This window comes from Sorex araneus, chromosome 10, assembly GCF_027595985.1.
Source record: "Sorex araneus isolate mSorAra2 chromosome 10, mSorAra2.pri, whole genome shotgun sequence".
Classification (NCBI taxonomy): Eukaryota; Metazoa; Chordata; class Mammalia; order Eulipotyphla; family Soricidae; genus Sorex; species Sorex araneus.
Window position 1 is genome coordinate 12832409 of NC_073311.1, and position 5666 is coordinate 12838074.

The 5666-nt window shown below is 46.1% G+C and overlaps 1 pseudogene; it reads right to left on the reverse strand.

The window, feature by feature from the left end:
- Positions 1 to 828: 828 nt before the first annotated feature.
- Positions 829 to 5324, reverse strand: LOC101543359 (class I histocompatibility antigen, Gogo-B*0102 alpha chain-like; annotated as a pseudogene).
- Positions 5325 to 5666: the final 342 nt, after the last annotated feature.

Below are 5666 nucleotides of genomic sequence, written 5' to 3' on the forward strand. Positions count from 1 at the left end.
TGCCAGGTTCTCCAAGAGGGAGATGTCGTGTGGCCATCTGCTTCCTGGAGCTTGGTTTTATAGTCTCTGGATGTTGGCTGTTGGAATTACATGGCGCTGGGGGAAGTTTCTGGTGTGACAGCCTAGCTACTGGAAAATGAGGAATCTGGATGGAAGAGGCCCAGTCCCGATCTGAGCAGGCTTGGAGGTCTCGGCCTCGGGTCCCGCACACCTGGGTTCCTCTGCTGGTACCTTCATGCTAGGCTCATCCGAACGTGTGGAGAGGGGCCTTGAGCATGGCTGTGGCTGGGTCCTAGAGGTCTTCAACTGCTGGGACTCTGCTTGGAGTGGGGAGGGAAACCCACTTTGCCCCCTCCGAGGGACCCTGGTGAAACAGCCAGGCACGGGGGCAAAAGACTCTGTGTCACTCTCTTCTGAGAGCTTGGCTTTATAGTCTCTGGATGTTGGCCATTGATGGTATTACACAGCGCCGGGAGCAGTTTCTGGGTGTGACAGCCTAGCTACTGGAAAATGGGGAATCTGGGTGGAAGAAGCCCAGTCCTGATCCGAGCAGCCTTGGAGATCCTGGGTCCCGCACACCTGGGTTCCTCTGCTGGTTCCTTCATGTGTGAGGCTTGTCCAAAAGTGTGCAGAGTGGCCTTGAGCATGGCTGTGGCTGAAATCACTGAAATCCTGTGTGGAATCTGAAGACTGAGGACAGGATCAGGTAACACGCAGGAAGGAGTTGCTTCTAGATTGACCAGCCTTCTCCTGATAGTCTGTGCTCAGCAAGGACAGTCCAGCTTCATCCTCAGTTTATGGAGGTGAAAGTGTTTTTCATTGCAAACCTCAGTGCTTCCTCCTGTAGATCACAGCTCCAATGACCACAGTCATGAGGAGAACCAGGCCGACAATGATGCCCACGGTGAGGATGGCGGGCTGAGAAGGGGGCTCCCCTCTAAGGGTGACAGGCTCCGGCAGCCTGGTGCTGCACATGGCACGTGGATCTCTGTTCCTCTCCAGAAGGCACCACCACAGCTGCCCACTTCTGGAAGGTTCCATCCCCTGAAGGCGGTCTCCACCAGTTCTGCGTCCTGGGTCAGGTCCTCCCCATCACACTGCCAGGTCAGGGTGATCTCGGCAGGGTAGAAGCCCAGGGCCCAGTACCTCAGGGTGACCTCCTGGTCAGAGAAGGGGTGGCGGGTTATGTGTCTTCTGGGGGCTTCTGAGTGCAGCAGAGTGTCCTTCCCTTTCTTCAGGTGTCTGAGGAGCCCCTGCACGCAGGTGTCCTCCAGGTAGCTTCTGATATACTCAGCCTGACCCCTCTGCTCCCACTTGTGCTGGGTTCTCCAAGCCTGCGTGCCCCCCGCCGCTGTCCAAGAACGCAGTCCTCATTCAGGGCGAGGTAGTCGGCGCCTTGAGTGTAACCGTGCAGGAGGCGCCTGTCGGACCCCACGTCGCAGCCATACATGCTCTGGTAGGTGTGAGAGTCCACCTCGCTCTGGTTGTAGTAGCGGCGCAGGTTGCTTAGGTCCTCTCGTTAAACCTGTGCATTGCTCTTGGCCATCTGCGTCTCCTCCTCCCAGGACTCGGGTCCCTCCTGCTCCATCCACGGCGCCCGCGGCTCCATCCTCGGACTCGCCCGAGTCGCTGTCGAAGCGCGTGAACTGCGTGTCGTCCACGTAGCCGACGATGATGAAGAGGGGCTCCCCGCCGCCGGGAGTGGGGGCCTGTCTGGTTCAGAGCCAAGACCACCGACAGCAGCAGGGGTGGTTAGTTCCAAGAGCCACATTTTCAGGGTCTTAAGAGTCTTAACTACCGGGAGGCGGGGGTCCCGCTGACTAGCTGCTCATTCAGAAATGATAAATCTTCTTTATCCAATTCACATATGGATGAACATTCTGAATGAAGATACAGTGATATATAAAAAACAAAAGAAAAACCTTCAAAAACAGATATCCTTGGCTTCTGTACTTGACCCACATTCTTGTAATTCTACCTGCTCTCTGTGATTTTTAATAATCATTTGAACTACATGTGTGCTGTTGCTGTTGACTACCAAAACTAGGTTATCATCATAATTTTCATACATTTATTTCTTCAGTCTCAGCTCGTCCAAAAGCAACCAGGGAAGTGCCATGTCCCAGCCTGCAGCCCTGGCTCCAGGGGCAGCTTCTTCCTTTACTCTTCAGAGCTTGTCATTTCCTGCCAGCACTGTGTAACCCCTTCCCTGTGCTTCCTCGCCTCTCCATGTTTGCCTCTCCGGTTGTACTTCCTACATTGATACTGAATGTAACTCCACTTGGGCATCTCTCTCTCCCCACAGTATAGGGCGCCTCATAAAAATAGTGATTATTCGCCCTTGTAACCTCAGCATTAGCACATTGTAGCACATTGTTTTGCATTGTAAGACTAAAATGAAACAAGTAGTGCCTGGCCCATATAGCAAGTAACCCATAATAAGCAAATCCTATTAATCTGAGTTGAATCAGGGCTGGAGCGATAGCACCGCGGGTAGGGGGTTTGCCTTGCCCGAGGCCAACCTGGGTTCAAATCCCAGCATTCCATAGGTCCTCTGAGCACCGCCAGGAGTAATTCCTTAGTGCAGAGCCAGGAATAACCCCTGTGTATAGCCGGTGTGACCCAAAAAGCAAAAAAAAAAAATCTGAGTTGAATCATAAACAGGCTTTTTCACAACGATAAAGCTCTTATTTGAATGTCTTGACTATAAAATCAATTTATTCAATGATGGCTTTTATTTGATAATATATATGTATACATATATGCCTATATATATGTATATATATATACATTACACATATATGTGTGTATTGGGGGAGCATATTCTGTGTTACTCAGGGGTCACTCCCAGAGATGCTGAAGATCAAACCTGGATCTCCCTTCCACATGCAAAGCATGTGTTCAATTGTTGAGCAATCTCTCAAGTCCCTCAATCAATTCTTTTTTTCCTACCCTTCCCCTTTCTAGGTGGTCAATAAATTTTTATGATTCCCACTGTGCCTTCATAGACATTGGGGCCCCTTTTACTGCTTTGCCAGTGCACACTGGTTGCTATTCTGTGAAACTGAAGACTTAAGAAATTTCACTGAATTTCTGTGTAAGATAAATTATTCAGATCCACAACAATGAATGGGTGAAAAAAGACCAAGAAGATGTGCTTTGGGATTCTCTGCGTTCATCAGGAAAGGATATGGTGAGGTAGACTAGTGCTGACACAGTGCCCTCCATCAGAGTAGCCTGCTGGTCCACGAAAATGATCACACACAGCATATGCTCTGGTTTAGAAAGAGCAAAGCATTCCAGATGGCTATGCTACATCTGAATTTTTAAAACAGACTTGCAGAATAAAGGGTGAAATCTGGTATCCAGGTCATTCCTAACTCTTCTCCAGGGAGATGATCTGAAGTCATTGCTTTTAAGCTCCCCAAAATCCTAACTGGTATATATTGATTCTTTCATTATAAGAAACTTTATCTTAAAACTAGAGGCTGGGGTGCGCATATGCTGCCTGAGCCCAAGTGCTGCTTGTGCCCACGTGGCCGAGAACATGTGGTGCCCAAGCACATGTGTCACTCACATCTCCCCTCTTGTGATGTGTACTTTCATGCTTTTCTGTCTAGTGCTAGGATGTGTGTAGAGCTCTCTCCACCCTTGGAGAAGCCCGCGTTCTCTCTTGAGTACATTATTCTTACTATTCTCTCTCCCACTTGTCCCTTCCTCCTTCCCTCAGAAACCTCTAAATAAAATCTGTTTACTTCCAAAAAACAACAACAACAAAAACACTAGAGGCTGGAAGAATGTTTACTAATGTTAAAGTATCATCTCCCTCCCCCTCCCCTGGAATCCTGTTCCCCTTTACTAATCACATTTAGTTCTCATGTCTAGTATGCCTTTGCAGAACAATCAAGTACCTATTTATCTTTGGATTAGTGAGAATCAGTGATATGGCATCACTTAGTATTCCTGGTTAAGTGAACATTTGATTGTAATATCTCTGGCAATCTTCAGTGAATCCCTTCTACTAAAAAAAAAAAATACAGGGGTGGGGGGCTGGATCGATAGCATAGCAGGTAAGGGTTTGCCTTGCACGCAGCTGGCCTGGGTTCGATTCCCTGCAATCTACATGGTCTCCCGAGCATCTCCAGGAGTAATTCCTGAGTGCGTGAGCCAGGAGTAACCCCTGTACATCACCGGGTGTGACCCAAAAAGCAATAACCAAGCAAACAAACAAACAAACAAAACACATAGGGGTGTGCTGATAAAGATGCTTCATTCTGTTGTGCCAGAAGGATATTCTCTGTTCCAATGCATGTGCTTCCAAAGTAATTTCACTCCGAGCAATCACACGTGCATAACTTTCATTATGATATTATTTATCCAGTGAGTAATATACTTTCTTGTTTATTTGGTTAGGGTTTTTTGACTGTACATGACAACAACCCAACAATGCTCAGGGGTTCCTCCTGTCTCTGCACTCAGGAATCACTTCTGGCAGTGCTCAGGAGGCCATATAGGATGAGAATCTAACCCCCAAATTCCAAAATGACAAAGGCTGACAAAAAAAAAAGTGAGTAGTTTATCTGTGATCCCCTGAGACAACAAGACAATAATCATTGGATTCTAGAAGTGCCTCAACCTGACCACTTGGGATTAAAGCTGGGCTCCCAGCATTTGTATGAGAATATGTGGCTTCTCTTTTCTTGACTAAGAAATTGGCAAAGAAAGGGGAAAAAAAGAAGACATGAGCATTCTGCCTATATTTTTCCACGATATAATTTATAAATTCAGGTCTGATGTCAAGCACTTTAATCCATTTTGAATTGACATTGTGCATTGTGTGAGGTAAGTGGTCTGAGTTCATTTTTTTTTTTAAATGTGATTGACAAGTTTTCCAACATCATTTGTCGAAGTTTTAACTTGTTTTTACTTTATTTTCCTTTGGGGATGCAGGAGAGATAGTGCAACAGATTGAGCACTGCTTTGCATGTTATATTCCTGGTTCATTTTCTGCCAGTACTGTTTGTTTCTGCCAAAACAAACAACAAAAACTCACCCCCAAATTCCTTAATTTTACTTTTCTGTACTGACTGGCTTCACAACGTTTCCCAGTTTATATCACTGATACACTCCATTGTGTTCTTGGTCTTCTTAGAGTTTAGATTAGGAATATGACCAATAAAATTAAATCTGACTTTGTTCTCACTCCCATAGAACTCAGTCATGCGTCTTGACATCATAGCTTGTTCTTGCTCTTTGTCTATGGCTGAAAAGTACTTCTCACTTTGGTGGTGGTGAGGTGAGGTAACCACATATGCCAAGACCATGAAGTGTCAATAGCATTGAAAATATATTACCTTAATTTGTAATCAAAGTAAAGTGAAAGTAAAGTGAAATTTACCAGTTACACATGCGGGGTGGGGGGCTGGGGAGGTGGGGGGAAAGGGGGAGGTATATCGTGATTCTTGGTGGTGGAATATGTGCACTGGTGAAGGGATGGGTGTTTGAGCACTGTATAACTGAGACTTTAATCTGAAAGCTTTGTAACTTTCCACATGGTGAATCAATAAAAGAATTAAAAAAAAAGAAAATATATTACCTTAATTATTACAAATTTTAAAATTAATTTAAAAAATTTCAAGAAGGGGGAGTTATTGCCCCAAACAGAT